General features: G+C 43.7%; 1 protein-coding gene across 18 annotated transcripts in view; it reads right to left on the reverse strand.

Moving 5' to 3' along the window:
* Positions 1–17,622, reverse strand: part of LOC110522842 (receptor-type tyrosine-protein phosphatase S) — a 392,578-nt gene that overhangs the window by 250,489 nt on the left and 124,467 nt on the right. For 2 of the 18 annotated variants that reach the window (XM_090241840.1, XM_090242272.1), the window contains one exon: positions 11,908–11,993. The exons of the other annotated variants lie outside the window; for them this stretch is intronic. The gene's annotated coding sequence lies outside the window, so the exon portion shown is untranslated. The remainder of the gene's footprint in view (positions 1–11,907; positions 11,994–17,622) is intronic. 18 annotated transcript variants of the gene reach the window in all.

A 17,622-nucleotide genomic window follows, 5' to 3' on the forward strand; every position in this document is an offset into this window, starting at 1 on the left:
GGCATATTTATTTCATTTCATTTGCGATTTTCATAAATAGTTAACGTTGTGTTATGCTAATGAGCTTGCTGATAGATTTACACAATCCTGGATACAGGGGTTTTTTCATAGCTAAACGTGACGCAGAAAACGGAGCGATTTGTCCTAAACAAATAATCTTTCAGGAAAAACTGAACATTTGCTATCTGAGAGTCTCCTCATTGAAAACATCTGAAGTTCTTCAAAGGTAAATGATTTTATTTGAATGCTTTTCTGTTTTTTTGTGTAAATGTTGCCAGCTGAATGCTAATGCTAAATGCTACGTTAGCCATCAATACTGTTACACAAATGCTTGTTTTGCAATGGTTGAGAAGCATATTTTGAAAATCTGAGATGACAGTGTTGTTAACAAAAGGCTAAGCTTGAGAGCTAGCACATTTATTTAATTTCATTTGCGATTTTCATGAATAGTTAACGTTGCGTTATGGTAATGAGCTTGAGTCTGTATTCACGATCCCGGATCCGGGATGGGGAGATCAGAAAGGTTAACAAAGTAGACGAAATCAGGGCTTTCCAAAGAGAAATCCAGGATTGTAACATACTCTGTTTCACGGAAACATGGCTAGCTGGGGACATGCTGTCAGAGTCCGTACAGTCAATGGGATTTTCAGTGCATCGCGTCGACAGGAATAAACACCTCTCTGGTAAGATGAAGGGCGGAGGTGTATGTTTCATGATTAACTAGTCATGGTGTGACTGTAACAACATACAATAACTCAAGTCCTTTTGTTCACCTGACTTAGAATTCCTCACAATCATATGCCGACCGTATTATCTCCCAAGAGAACTCTCCTCGGTTATCGTCACAGCCGTGTAGATCCCCCCCGCAAGCGGATAACAAGACGGCCATCAAAGAACTTCACTGGACTTTATGCAAACTGGAAACCATATATCCTGAGGCTGCATTTACGGAAGCTGGGGATTTTAACAAAGCTAATTTGAGAACAAGGCTACCTAAATTCTAACAGCATATTGAATGCAGTACACGAGTGAGTAACAAGCTCGACCATTGCTACGATGCATACAAGGTCCTAACCCGCCATCCTTTTGGAAAATCCAACCGTGACTCCATCTTGTTGCTCCCCTACTAAAGGCAGAAACTAAAAGAGGAAGCACCCGTGCTTAGGTCTATCCAACTCTGGTCTGACCAATCGGAATCCACGCTTCAAGATTGCTTTGATCATGTGGACTAGGATATGTTCCGGGTAACCTCAGACAATAACATTGATAAATATGCTGACTCGGTGAGCGGGTTTATAAGGAAGTGTATAGGAGATGCTGTACACTGTGACTATTAAAACCTTCCCTAACCAGAAACCGTGGATTGATGGCAGCATTTGTGCAAACTGAAAGCACTTACCACCGAACATAATCATGGCAAGGCGACAGTAATTTAGTAATTCCCACCGTAAGGCAATCAAACAAGCAAAGCGTCAGTGTAGAGACAAAGTGGAGTCGCATTTCAATGGCTCAAACAAGAGACATACAGTGGGGCAAAAAAGTATTTAGTCAGCCACCAATTGTGCAAGTTCTCCCACTTAAAAAGATGAGAGAGTCCTGTAATTTTCATCATAGGTACACTTCAACTATGACAGACAAAATGAGAAGAAAAAAATGCAGAAAATGATTTTTAATGAATTTATTTGCAAATTATGGTGGAAAATAAGTATTTAGTCAATAACAAAAGTTTAGCTCAATACTTTGTTATATACCCTTTGTTGGCAATGACAGAGGTCAAACGTTTTCTGTAAGTCTTCACAAGGTTTTCACACACTGTTGCTGGTATTTTGGCCCATTCCTCCATGCAGATTTCCTCTAGAGCAGTGATGTTGGGGGCTGTTGCTGGGCAACACGGACTTTCAACTCCCTCCAAAGATTTTCTATGGGGTTGAGATCTGGAGACTGGCTAGGCCACTCCAGGACCTTGAAATGCTTCTTACGAAGCCACTCCTTCATTGCCCGGGCAGTGTGTTTGGGATCATTGTCATTTTCACTCAAAATCTCACGATACATGGCCCCATTCATTCTTTCCTTTACACGGATCAGTCGTCCTGGTCCCTTTGCAGTAAAACAGCCCCACCCCCATTCTTTAGATTCTTTAGATGCACCTCAGCATTCTTTGTCTTCCAAACACGACAAGTTGAGTTTTTACCAAAAAGTTATATTTTGGTTTCATCTGACCATATGACATTCTCCCAATCTTCTTCTGGATCATCCAAATGCTCTCTAGCAAACTTCAGACGGGCCTGGACGTGTACTGGCTTAAGCAGGGGGACATGTCTGGCACTGCAGGATTTGAGTCCCTGGTGGCGTAGTGTGTTACTGATGGTAGGCTGTTACTTTGGTCCCAGCTCTCTGCAGGTCATTCACTAGGTCCCCCCGTGTGGTTCTGAGATTTTTGCTCACCGTTCTTGTGATCATTTTGACCCCACAGGGTGAGATCTTGCGTGGAGCCCTAGATCGAGGAAGATTATCAGTGGTCTTGTATGTCTTCCATTTCCTAATAATTGCTCCCACAGTTGATTTCTTCAAACCAAGCTGCTTACCTATTGCAGATTCAGTCTTCCCAGCCTGGTGCAGGTCTACAATTTTGTTTCTGGTGTCCTTTGACAGCTCTTTGGTCTTGGCCATAGTGAAGTTTGGAGTGTGACTGTTTGAGGTTGTGGACAGGTGTCTTTTATACTGATAACAAGTTCAAACAGGTGCCATTAATACAGATAACGAGTGGAGGACAGAGGAGCCTCTTAAAGAAGAAGTTACAGGTCTGTGAGAGCCAGAAATCTTGCTTGTTTGTAGGTGACCAAATACTTATTTTCCACCATAATTTGCAAATAAATTCATAAAAAATCCTACAATGTGATTTTCTGGATTTTTTTCTTCTCATTTTGTCTGTCATAGTTGAAGTGCACCTATGATGAAAATTACAGGCCTCTCTCATCTTTTTAAGTGGCACAATTGGTGGCTGACTAAATACTTTTTTGCCCCACTGTATGTGGCAGGTTCTACAGACAATCATGGATTACAAAAAGAAAACCAGCCCCGTCGCGGACATCGACTTCTTGCTTCCAGACAAATGAAACAACTTTCTTGCACGCTTTGAGGACAATACAGTGCCACCAACGTGGCCCGCTAACAAAGACTGTGGGCTCTCCTTCTCCGTGGCCGACGTGAGTAAAACATTTAAACGAGTTTACCCTCGCAAGGCTGCCGGCCCAGGCGGCATCTCTAGTTGCATCCTCAGTGGATACTCAGACCAGCTGGCTGGTGTGTTTACGGACATATGTAATCTCTCCCTATCCCAGTCTGCTGTCCCCACATGCTTCAAGATGGCCACCATTGTTCCTGTTCCCAAGAAAGCTGAGGTAACTGAAATAAATGAATATACCCCCCCTTAGCACTCACTTCTGTCATCATGAAGTGCTTTGAGAGACTAGTCAAGGACCATATCCCCTCCACCCTACCTGTCACACTAGACCCACTCCAATTTGCTACCGCCCCAATAGGTCCACAGACGATACAATCGCCATCACACTGCACACTGCCCTATCCCATCTGGACAAGAGGAATACCTATGTAAGAATGCTGTTCATTGACTACAGCTCAGCAGTCAACACCATAGTACCCTCCAAACTCATCAGTTACTTCTTTGGGACTGGGGGGCAGTATTGAGTAGCTTGGATGAATAAGGTGCCCAGAGTAAACTGCCTGCTACTCAGGCCGGTTGCTAACATATGCATATTATTAGTAGATTTGGATAGAAAACACTCTGAAGTTTCTAAAACTGTTTGAATGATGTCTGTGAGTATAACAGAACTCATATGGCTGGCAAAAACCTGAGAAAAAATCCAACCAGGAAGTGGGAAATCTGAGGTTTGCAGTTTTTCAACTCATTGTCTATCCAATATACAGTGTCTATGGGGTCATATTGCACTTCCTAAGGCTTCCACTAGATGTCAACAGTCTCTAGAACCGTGTTTCAAATCAAATCAAATCAAATTCTATTTGTCACATACACATGGTTAGCAGATGTTAATGCGAGTGTAGCGAAATGCTTGTGCTTCTAGTTCCGACAATGCAGTAATAACCAACGAGTAATCTAACCTAACAATTTCACAACTACTACCTTATACACACAAGTGTAAAGGGATAAAGAATATGTACATAAAGATATATGAATGAGTGATGGTACAGAACGGCCTCGAAGTGTGTTGTCAGGAAAATAACCTCTCACTCAATGTCAGCAAAACAAAAGAGATGTTCGTGGACTTCAGGAAACAGCAAAGGGAGCACCCCTCTAACCACAACGACGAGACAGCAGTGGAGAAGGTGAAAAGTTTTAAGTTCCTCTGTGTACATATCACTGATGAATTGAAATGGTCCACGCACACAGACAGTGTGGTGAAGAAGGCTCTTCAACCTCAGGAGGCTGAAAAAATGTGGCTTGTCACCAAAAACCCTCACTAACTTTTACAGGTGCACAATTGAGAGCATCCTGTCGGGCTGTATCACCACCTGGTACGGCAACTGTACTGTCCACGACAGCAGGGCTCTCCAGAGGGTGGTGCGGTCTGCACACCGCATCACCGGGGGCAAACTGCCTGCCCTCCAGGACACCTACAGCACCCAATGTCACAGGAAGGCCAAAAATATCATAAAGGACAATAACCACCCGAGCCACAGCCTGTTCACCCCGCTATCATCCAGAAGGAGAGGTCAGTACAGGTGCATAAAAGCTGGGAGAGAGAGATTGAAAAACAGCTTCTATCTCAAGGCCATCAGGCTGCCTACCTATAGACTTGATATCATTGGCCACTATAATAAATGGAACACTACTCACTTTAATACCACTTTAAGAATGTTTACATATCTCACATTACTCATCTCATATGTATACACTGTATACTGTGTCCTTCACAATCTATTCTTTACTATCTATTGTATCTTAACTGCTCTGTCACTGCTGATCCATATATTTTATACTTATATATTCTCATCCCATTCCTTTACTAGATTGTGTGTATTAAGTTTTGTTGTGGAATTTGTTAGATATTAGGTTTTGTTGTGGAATTGTTAGACATTACCTGTTATATACTGCTTCACTGTTCTAGAAGCATAAGCATTTCACTACATTCGCAATAACATCTGCTAACAATGTGTATGTGACCAATAACATTTGATTTTATTTAGCCAATATATTGGACTATAAATAGTCTGAATTAATCTAAGATAACTCAAGAAATGTGTAATTAATTTTGATGTTTTTGCAGGGGAGATCTTAGTCGCACAATTTTACATCTAACTAGGATGTTTGGTGCAGTAGTTCTCAAGTGAAAAAATGTGCATGAAAAAGTGTTGAATGACAACAAACACTTAATTGAAAAACCCCTACAGTTGACCAATCACCAAAGAAGGGATGTATTTCAAACTTCGGCTTTCCACGAGAAAAAAAATGTTGTGTGCACAAACAAAACTCTTGTCGAAGGTCAAAACTAACAAAAACTTTTGTTCTGAACTGTTTCGGATGGGAAGCATGAGGACGCCTGCAGTTGGAGCCCACTGTGGAGGAAGGTCATTTTTCTAGGTAGAGAGCTACAGACGGACTCCAGTGACCACATTAAAAGATACCCAATACACTGGCCTGACAACAACCCTCTCTCCAGGAGGAGCTTTCCCATGAGCCTTTGCTCTAAGTCAGGTTGCTCCAAAGAGATGGTGTTCAGACAGCCGGGAGCGACGGTTGACACCTCAGCGCCGCCCCTGAGCCAACCAGGGCCAACCTCCCAGCAACCCCTCGGGCTTTGGTCTTTCATCAGAAGTTAAGGCTTTTCTTCTTGAGCTTGCCTGCCGGCACTGGCAGGCAAGAGAGATCCACTGTTGTTGAGACTATAAAAACACTTCCCCTCAGAGTGAGTGAGGAGACAAAATGGCTGACAGTCGCTCATAAATACATAGTCAAGCAAGAAACTGGAGTAACAAATGTTTAAACACACATCACAACTGCTGCTACCAGACTCTTATTATGATTGCTAAATACTGCAGAGTTTAAACACTTGCCCCCACAATTCCCCCTTCCCAAAAACACGTGTAAATATTGCACTATAAATTGTCTTCCTGTATTATACTTATGCTGAAAAAATGTATTATATTCTACTGAGACATTACCTTTATGTTCGTATTCTTGTCTTGTGTTATTTCTTATTGTTGTTGCATTGTCCAGAAGGAACCTGCAAGTCAGCATTTCATTGGACAGTGTATACCATGTGTAGCCCACACATACCTGTTTGGTGCTGATTTAAAAACCAAAACATTTCGGTTAATCAAACAACTATTTGACCAACATTGGTTAAATTATTAGAATTATTTCTGTGAGCTTCATGTGCTGTTTCTCTAGAGATAAATAATTTCAAGCCCGAATTGTTCAATGTAGTTGGGAGTTGTAGTTTCCAACAAGCCAATATTCTACATAGTTTTGCGCAGAAAACATTGTAATTAACTACGATGACCATAATGCATTGCGCGCCTACTGTCCATAGGGCATAGATCTGTATATAATGACGAGATGCTCATGTTTCTGCCTAACAATGGGAGTCATTGTCCCAAAGGCAGGAAGGCAGGCGACAAGCTTAGATCCAAAATAAGCCCTTAAAAACGCATTGGGCTTATTTTGCACAGAAAATGAAACCTCTCGCTTGTCTCTTCCTCTCTAGTGTGGGGCAGACACGGATAGGGAGAAGAGACACATGCACTTTGAGAGGGATAGAGAGCAGTTGCTTTGCGAGGATTGTCTACCTGGAAATACATGATCTAAGTGATTGACAGTTGGTGTTCAGCGGTCATAAAAGTAGGTCTTATTTACTTAGAAGAACTACTAAAATAGTGATTTTGTCAGACAGGATAAGCAGCAGCTCTATAGAGATGAGTTGATGACTTGGAATAAAATAATAAAGTCATAAAATAAAACAAGATGTAATATATACAATATCTGAAATATTTTATTAAAGTAATATGAATAAATAATGGTTAATAAGTGATAATCAGTAATGGGACTTTTGTTTTATTTTGTGTTACAGCATTCAAACCACAATGCATTAAATGTTTACAAAAATGATCAAAATTATTGTGATTATTATGATTACTTTTGTGATTATTTTTATTTTGTTTGATTTAACATTTATTTTACTATGCAAGTCAGTTATGAATAAATTATTATTTACAATGACGATAGGGGCTGGGATTAAACATAACAATTACAAATAAACATATAAATATAGGACAAAACACACATCACGACAAGAGAGAAAACACAACACTACATAAAGAGAGACCTAAGACAACAACATAGCAAGGCAGCAACACATGACAACAACATGGTGGCAACACAACATGGTAGCAGCACAAAATATGGTACAAACATTATTGGGCACAGATAACAGCACAAAGGGCAAGAAGGTAGAGACAACAATACATCACGCAAAGCATCCACAACTGTCAGTAAGAGCGTCCATTATTGAGTCTTTGAATGAATAGATTGAGATAAAACTGTCCAGTTTGAGTGTTTGTTTGTTTTTAACTGACAAGACCTCAAAAAACGACTAATAAAACTGTGCAACACAGTTGTTATATTCCTGAATTAAGTGCTAGAACCTATTTTGTCACCTCTTAACATAGCATCTATAAGGTTGAGCACACAAGGTCTGCTGGAGAGTGACCGCGAGGAATTGTTTAGAGCTGACCCCTAAATGTAGGCATTATTACAGCCCACTTTGTCTACTGCAGAGGGTACACTATCTGTCTCGCTGACTGACCCTGATATGATGGGCCTGGTTGGCCGCAGAGGGAGAGGGAGCGAGAGAGAGAATCACTTCGCCTGTTCCGCTTTCTCCCGACCAGTCGCCCACGCCCTACAAGCTTAACAAAGGGCAGAGGTCGCCGGCCATCTCTGACAAGCATCACCTTGGTGGGCGGCAGAGCCAGGAAGGACACATTATAAATGGGTAGCATTTAATTACACCACACCGCAGCGGTCACGACAGGAGGCAGGGGGTACAGGGAGACATTAGTCCTTGACAAAAGGGGTGACGTCAAGCACTGGCCACCCGCCAGTACTGACAGACAGACAGACAGGAATCAGAGTGAGTCTCAAAGTGAAAGCTGCCCGAGAGGGCAACAGGACTGTTAGGGATGGTGGTGCATATGGAGAGAAACAAATGGAAGGTGAGAACGAGATGGCGAGAACAAGTGATGGCGGTGGAGATGGAGAGAAACAGATGGAAGATGGTGGAGATGGAGAGAATGAGGGATGGAGGTGGAGATGGAGAGAATGAGGGATGGAGGTGGAGATTGAGAGAATGAGGGATGGAGGTGGAGAGAACGAGGGATGGAGGTGGAGATGGAGAGAAACAGCTGGAAGATGGTGGAGATGGAGAGAATGAGGGATGGAGGTGGAGATGGAGAGAGATGGAAGATGGTGGAGATGGAGAGAATGAGGGATGGAGGTGGAGATTGAGAGAATGAGGGATGGAGGTGGAGAGAACGAGGGATGGAGGTGGAGATGGAGAGAATAAGGGATGGAGGTGGAAATGGAGAGAAACAGCTGGAAGGCGGTGGAGATGGAGAGAACGAGGGATGGAGGTAGAGAGAACGAGGGATGGAGGTGGAAATGTAGAGAAACAACTGGAAAGCGGTGGAGATGGAGAGAAACAGATGGATGGAGGTGGAGATGGAGAGAATGAGGGATGGAGGTGTAGATGGAGAGAATGAGGGATGGAGGTGGAGAGAACGAGGGATGGAGGTGGAGATGGAGAGAATGAGGGATGGAGGTAGAGATGGAGAGAACGAGGGATGGAGGTGGTGATGGAGTGAACGAGAGATGAAGGTGGTGATGGAGTGAACGAGGGATGGAGGTGGTGATGGAGAGAATGAGGGAGGGAAGTGGAGATGGAGAGAACGAGGGATGAAGGTGAAGATGGAGAGAACGAGGGATGGAGGTGGAGATGGAGAGAACGAGGGATGGAGGTAGAGATGGAGAGAATTTGGGATGGAGGTGGAGATGGAGAGAACGAGGGATGGAGGTGGATATGGAGAGAACGAGGGATGGAGGTGGAGAGAACGAGGGATGGAGGTGGAGATGGAGAGAATGAGGGATGGAGGTGGAGATGGAGAGAACGAGGGATGGAGGTGGAGATGGAGAGAACGAGGGATGGAGGTGGAGATGGAGAGAACGAGGGATGGAGGTGGAGATGGAGAGAACGAGGGATGGAGGTGGATAAAAACAGATGGACGGCAGAAGAAAATTGTGGTAAAAGGGGGAGGTGGAGGAGTAATTGGTGTGAGGGATGAATTAAGAAAGCGTTACACAAGAATTTGAATACTCCAAATAACATTATGGGGTTGGTTGAGATGTATAAATAAATCCTAAAAGACATTATAGGACGCACGGTGTGTGTGTGTGTGTGTTTTTGTGTGTGTGTGTGTGTGTGTGTGTGGTATGTGAGTGTGTGCGCACACGTTTATATGTGTGTGTATACATGTTTATGCATGTGATCGTGCGAGTGCGTGTGTTCGGTTGGTCCTATCAGAGGGACACAATTACAGTGCCAGTCACTTTAACTGACAGTTACAGCAGCATCCCTGCTTTCCTGGTTCGTTAGTATTCCAGCCCAGCTCCTACTTTATTCACCGCTAGATGAAACCGGCTCCTGTGATGGCAGTGTGTCAGCCGGACCCGGCCGAGTGGGGACCAGAGGAGACTGCTGAGGGGAGGACGGCTCATAGTCATGGCTGGAATGGAATCAATGTAATGGTATCAACAACATGGAAACAACATGAAAACCACATGTTTAATATCACTCCATTGACTCCATTCCAGCCATTACTACGAGCCGTCAGCAGCCTCCACTGGTGGGATCGTACTAGACCATGTGTCTGGTGAATTGTACGGGCTAACAGTGAATACAGATGCATGTGTCTGGTGAATTGTACGGGCTAACAGTGAATACAGATGCATGTGTCTGGTGAATTGTATGGGCTAACAGTGAATACAGATGCATGTGTCTGGTGAATTGTATGGGCTAACAGTGAATACAGATGCATGTGTCTGGTGAATTGTACGGGCTAACAGTGAATACAGATGCATGTGTCTGGTGAATTGTATGGGCTAACAGTGAATACAGATGCATGTGTCTGGTGAATTGTATGGGCTAACAGTGAATACAGATGCATGTGTCTGGTGAATTGTATGGGCTAACAGTGAATACAGATGCATGTGTCTGGTGAATTGTATGGGCTAACAGTGAATACAGATGCATGTGTCTGGTGAATTGTACGGGCTAACAGTGAATACAGATGCATGTGTCTGGTGAATTGTACGGGCTAACAGTGAATACAGATGCATGTGTCTGGTGAATTGTACGGGCTAACAGTGAATACAGATGCATGTGTCTGGTGAATTGTATGGGCTAACAGTGAATACAGATGCATGTGTCTGGTGAATTGTATGGGCTAACAGTGAATACAGATGCATGTGTCTGGTGAATTGTACGGGCTAACAGTGAATACAGATGCATGTGTCTGGTGAATTGTACGGGCTAACAGTGAATACAGATGCATGTGTCTGGTGAATTGTATGGGCTAACAGTGAATACAGATGCATGTGTCTGGTGAATTGTATGGGCTAACAGTGAATACAGATGCATGTGTCTATTTATTCAAAGGGGATTTCCCCTTTTTACAGACCTGGGTTCAAATACTATTTTAAATATTACAAATATTTTGAAAGTTTGCTCAAGCCTGCCAGGTGTCCCTGATGGGCGGGCTTTGGAGTTTCGGGAGTATTCTATTAGTCCAAGGCGAGCTCAATCAAGCACGAATGATTTCCTTCGATTTTTTTGGGATGAATTTGGAGTATTTTAGCATTATTTGCACTATTAAATTGATGAAAGGATTACAATTTACCGGCAGCTTTTTGACATCCAATATGTGTGTGTGTGTGTGTGTGTGTGTGTGTGTGTGTGTGTGTGTGTGTGTGTGTGTGTGTGTGTGTGTGTGTGTGTGTGTGTGTGTGTGTGTGTGTGTGTAAGAGAGAGAGAGAGAGAGACACCACACAGATGTGCTCTTCTGATGAATACATTGTTCATCAAGGAAATCCATCTCTTCACACTCCCTCTTTCAGGGACATTAATTGAAAGAAGTGAATCCTACCAATCTGCCACCAATTTGGGTCAAATGATCAGCGATTTGCCTGAGCACTACACAGTAATTCACCTAGGGCGAGATTATCAAGGAGCAAAACAGTAAATGTGATCAGATCAAATCAAAATGTATTTGTCACATGCGCCGAATGCAACAGGTGTAGATCTTACCGTGAAATGCTTACTTACAAGCCCTTAACCAACAATGCAGTTTTAAGAAAAATAAGAGTTAATTGAGAGTAAATAAACTAAAGTTTAAAAAAGTAACAATAAAGAAATAAATAATGAGTCTATATATACAGGGGGTACTGAGTCAATGTGTAGGGGTACAGGTTAGTCAAGGTAATTGAGGTAATATGTACATGCAGGTAGGGGTGAAGTGACTGTGCATAGATAATGAACAGTGAGTAGCATTAGCGTAAAAGCATCTTGTGACGTAAGTGTGACGTAAGTGACTTGTGAGGTACGGCCAAGGTCAATTTCCCCATCTCCGAGCGGACAATACCGTTTCTATGTTCATTACATTTTACTACACTCATCTGTCTCTACAGTATCAGCATGATAGGATTGCACTATAGCCGCTTGCCCATATCCATGCAATACCAACGGGTGCTATAGCCAGAGAGACTCAACATGCAATTACTTTCCGTAGACCAATGGGAGAGTGGCATATTCTTACCCACTAGTTAAGCTATTCCCAGGAAGTAATCGTTTGTTGATTCTCTCTGCTTCAGATCACTCTGGTGCTGGCACGCCATAGCTTACCTGGAGACGTAAGCACGACAATGGGTAATCCGTTATTAACAGCAGCAACTGTAATGGCGATGAATAGTGCTTATCGTATACAGACAGACAGACGGACAGCATCCCAAATGATCGTCCCTACTCCCTATAGAGTGCCCTATTTTAATAGTAGTGCACTATACAAGGCATGGGGTGCCATTTGGGACACAGCCTGTCAGTATTAGAGGGGGGGTAGTTCTCGTTGTCTCCTGCCTCCAGCGAGGCTCTATAAAAGACCAGAGACAGATGGGTCACTATTTTATTATTATTATTATTTTTTAAATATTTAACTAGGCAAGTCAGTTAAGAACAAATGTTTATTTTACAATGACGGCCAAACCCTGGACGATGCTGGGCCAATTGTGAGCCACCCTATGGGACTCCCAATCACGTGATGTGATCATGTGATACAGTCTGGATTCGAACCAGGGACTGTAGTGACGCCTCTTGCACTGAGATGCAGTGCCTTGGACCGCTGCAAGTGGGTCAGTAGTGGCTGACACCTACTACTCCTCTATGTCGTCGTCCCCCCCCCCCATCCAGGGAAAACAAGTGACCTCGGCCTCCCTCGTCTAGCTGAGGTCAAACCAAGACGAATAAGACTAAATGTAGCATGTCACCCTGTTACTGCCTGACTTCTAATATTTAGCTGAGTCTATACCCCTGGATATCCCCTCTTTTTGAGTTGTTGATTAAATCTAAAATGGCCGACGTGGGAGTCAGGAATAAAGTAGGGAGACTTCTGGAAAGTTCTGACTCTGAACTAGAGTGTGTGGAGGGGTAGAGAGAGTGAGAGAAAGTCACATGACCCGAGTGTGACTTGACTTGTTGGGATGCCCGGGGATGGACTGGCGAGTCAGGGGGATAAGGTTCCTGAGTGGGCGACCAATGCCTGGCCTGGGTTAATGTATTCCTACATTACAAGAGCAGGGACTGGCGAGGTGGGGGTTGGAGGGTTCAGGGATGGGTCGGACATGGCCACGTGATTGAGGAGTCATGAAGATCGGCAGTGTTCCCCAGAAAGCTATCCTGGGTCCAACACACAAACAGTAGTGGAATCCTACATGCACGCACAAACATACACACACACAACGACATGCATACACGCACATGTACACTAAGGAGTGTAGCCACACACACATATCCCAACACACACATGCCAACACACACACATCTCAACACACACACACACCCCAACACACACATCCCAACACACACACACACACACACACACACACACACACACACACACACACACACACACACACACACACACACACACACCCCAACACACACACACATCCAAACACACACACATCCCAACACACACAACACATCCCAACACACATATCTCAACACACACACCCACACACATCCCAACACACACACACATCCCAACACACACAAATCCCAACACACACAAATCCCAACACACACACACACCCCAACACACAAATCCCAACACACACACAAATCCCAACACACACATCCCGCTACCCCGTGACTCTCAGTCACAGTTCATTTAACTCTCCCCTGAGACCAAACTCCCTGGTTTCTCTGTTGCCAACTGAGAGGTTTCTGAGCGGAGTCAGAGTTGAGGGTTCATGCAGCTGATAAAGCTCTTAAATGGCTGGCTTTTATACTACACAGCATTCCTTCACAGCATGGGCCAACACAATCCATCCCTGCCTCGTTTAGGCCTAAAAGACTAACGACTGAGACGTGTAAAATCCCTTAATCTAACCACTCATACATTTAGAATAAAACGTATTACAAATAATACACACTGAGACAGACAGAAAGAATGATGGACAGAGAAAAAAGGAGAGAGAGAAAGCTCACACACCCCAACACACACACACAAACACACACCCCAACACACACCCCCACACACACACACCCCAACACACACACACAAACACACACCACAACACACACCCCATACACACACACAAACACACACCCCAATACACACACAAAAACACACCCCAACACACACACACCCCAACACACACACACACACACACACACACACACACACACACACACACAAACACACACACAAACACACACCCCATCACACACCCCAGCACACACATCACAACACACACATCCCAACACACACACTCCAACACACACATCCCAACACACACATCCCAACACACACATCCCAACACACCCCAACACACACACCCCAACACACACATCCCAACACACACACCCCAACACACCCCAACACACACACGCCAACACACAGATTCCAACACACGCACACACTAACCAACACACACACACAAAAACACACACAAACACACACACCACAACACACACACACAAACACATGTACACACACAGAGAGATACCCTCGGGCCCAAACGTGCCAGTGGAATTGAGGTAGTGGTCAGATAAACGAGGTGGGTCTGTGGAGGCGTCCATCTGAGAGAGACAGGGAGAAGCATCACTCTAGGTCCTTTCTATCAGCAGCGATCAATTGACCCGGTCTCACTCTCTACTGGAATATACCACAGAACTCACAGAGGGAGATATGGAGAGAGAGATGGGGGGGGAGTAGTGAAACGTGCTTGGAACCAAGGACTGATCAAATTTGGCCCCAATAACTACAATGGGACATGCGTCAACAGCAACCTTGGGAAAATCCTCTGCATTATCATTAACAGCAGACTCGTAAATTTCCTCAGTGAAAACAACGTACTGAGCAAATTGTCTTTTTACCAAATTACCATAAGACAGACCACATATTCACCCTACACACCCTAATTGACAAACAAACAAACTAAAACAAAGGCAAAGTCTTCTCATGCTTTTTTGATTTCAAAAAAAGTATTTGACACAATTTGACATGAGGGTCTGCTATACAAATTGATGGAAAGTGGTGTTGGGGGAAAAACAACCGCCATTATAAAATCCATGTACACAAACATCAAGTGTCCGGTTAAAATAGGGAAAAAAACACACACATTTCTTCCCACAGGGCCATGGGGTAAGACAGGGATGCAGCTTAAGCCCCACCCTCTTCAACATATATATCATAGAGTTAGAGAGAGCACTAGAATAGTGTGCAGCACCCGGCCTCACCCTACTAGAATCTGAAGTCAAATTTCTACTGTTTGCTGATGTTCTGGTGCTCCTGTCACCAACCAAGGAGGGCTTACAGCAGAACCTAGATCTTCTGCACAGATTCTGTCAGACCGGTGACAGTAAATTTCAGTAAGACCAAAATAATGTGTTCCAAAAAAGGTCCAGTCACCGGGACCACAAATACAAATTCCATCTAGACCCCATTGCCCTAGATTACATAAAACACTATACATACCTTGGCCTAAAAATCAGCGCCACAGGTAACTTCCACAAAGCTGTGAACGCGCTGAGAGACAAGGCAAGGCTCCATCAAAAGGAACAAAAATTCGACATACCAATTATGATCTGGCTAAAAAATACTTGAATGAGTTATAAAACCCATTGCCCTTTATGGTAGTGAGGTCTTGGGTGTGCTCAACAACCAATAATTCACAAAATGGGACAAACACCAAATTGAGACACTGCATTCAGATTTCTGCCCAAAATATCCTCAGTGTACAACGTAGAACACCAAATAATGCATGCAGAGCAGAATTAGGCCGATACCCGCTAATGATCAAAATCCAGAAAAGAGACTTTAAATTCTACAACCACCTAAAAGGAAGCGATTCCCAAACCTTCCATTACAAAGCCATCACCTACAGAGAGATGAACCTGGAGAGAGTCCCCTAAGCAAGCTGATCCTGGTGCTCTGTTCACAAACACAAACAGACCCCACAGAGCCCCTGGACAGCAACTCAATTAGACCCAACCAAATCATGAGAAAACAAAAATATAATTATTTGACACATTGGAAAGAATTAACAAAAAACAGAGCAAACTAGAATGCTATTTGGCTCTAAACCAAGAGTACACAGTGGCAGAATACCTGACCACTGTGACTGACCCAAGCTTATTAAGGAAAACTTTGACCTTTTACAGACTCAGTGAGCATAGCCTTGCTATTGAGAAAGGCCACCGTAGGCAGACCTGGCTCTCAAGAAAAGACAGGCTATGTGCAGAAAGCATCAGACAAGCTCAATGCATATATAGTTGATTTTATTAAAGTACATCGAGTGTGTCTATATATTGAAAAATACAATGGCATTGTATTTATTTGCAATATCAAAACAGGACTACTTTAAGTGAGAATAATGAAGAACAGGCTAGTATTTCAAGCCATTAGCATCGTGGATTTGAAGAAGTGGTTACCGAGCAAGTCTCAAACACAGTTTGTTGTGAATGTGACTCAGAATCATGGTCCACTACTCCAATAAACAGGTCGCTTGATGTGGACAAAGCAGAGAGTACAGTATCTATTTGTGGTGACTGAGGTATAAACGACAATGTAGAAAGCAGAAAGTACCTTGCATCATTTGGCAAAGTCTCTTCCACTGAGAAAAACTGTTCCAGTGCTGTCTCTCAGTCCTGCCTCTGCCCAGTTAGTACCCAGCGAGCTTGAACCAAAACGAGTGGGCTGCCTTTAATGAAAATCACTGGAACGGGGACTTTGAATCCCTTAAATTAAAAAGCACTCAGTAGGGTTTCTTGCTAGGTTGGACAACCTGGAGTATAGGAAGTAAAATTTGACTCAAGGTGTTCACCGGACTGAGAAAAACCAAGTGGGGGCGGGATGTTGGAACGGACAAGAAGAAAAATCAATTCAAGCTTAAATTGTTCTTGTTTTTGGCACGAGGGAGAGAGCCGGTTGGCTTGATTTCAAAGAGGCATAAAAGCAGGGTAGGTGAACACTTGTTTTCAGGGAGAGCCGTTGCTACCCATTGTCGGTTTTACTAAATAAAAAGGAACCCTCCCCCTGCATGTATTTTAGGCCAGTCCTAATCACAGTTCTAGGCCTGCACTGCACTACAGTCACGATTCTCCTTTAGTGTGTGTGTGTGTGTGTGTGTGTGTGTGTGTGTGTGTGTGTGTGTGTGTGTGTGTGTGTGTGTGTGTGTGTGTGCGCTTAGAATTTGACTATGAATTGTTTTTGATTGATAGCGTCGTCGTGGCAATTCTTCCCCGTCGTCTTTGTTTAAGGAATTACATTTGCAGTAAATGTGTGTATATGTGTGTGTGTGTGTGTGTGTGTGTGTGTGTGTGTGGTTAAATGAATGTGCACCTCAAGCTGTTCAGCTGTCGTCAAGCGCTCTCAGCAAGATGCAGGCAGCTCCATATGGCTCGCACAGCCCTGCCATCTCTGGAGACACACACAGTTTGTTTGTTTGTTTGTGTGTGTGTGTTATAGTTGTGTGTGTGTGTTATAGTTGTGTGTGTGTGTGTTATAGTTGTGTGTGTGTTATAGTTGTGTGTATGTGTTATAGTTGTGTGTGTGTGTGTGTTATGTTGCACTGTGTATTCATGAATAATGCGCGGCATGTGTGCACGGTGCGCACGCATGCACACACAAACACAATTCCAGAGGGCCCATTTGGCAAAGGGGTGCCTTTGCTTTTGGCAACGACCTCTTTTATTCTCATCTCCCCTTCTGTCGCCGCACGGGGTAAGGAAGTACCCTTAACCCCACTAGGCC

The sequence above is a fragment of the Oncorhynchus mykiss genome, chromosome 1 (assembly GCF_057628025.1).
Source record: "Oncorhynchus mykiss isolate SJ-2025 chromosome 1, ASM5762802v1, whole genome shotgun sequence".
Classification (NCBI taxonomy): domain Eukaryota; kingdom Metazoa; phylum Chordata; class Actinopteri; order Salmoniformes; family Salmonidae; genus Oncorhynchus; species Oncorhynchus mykiss.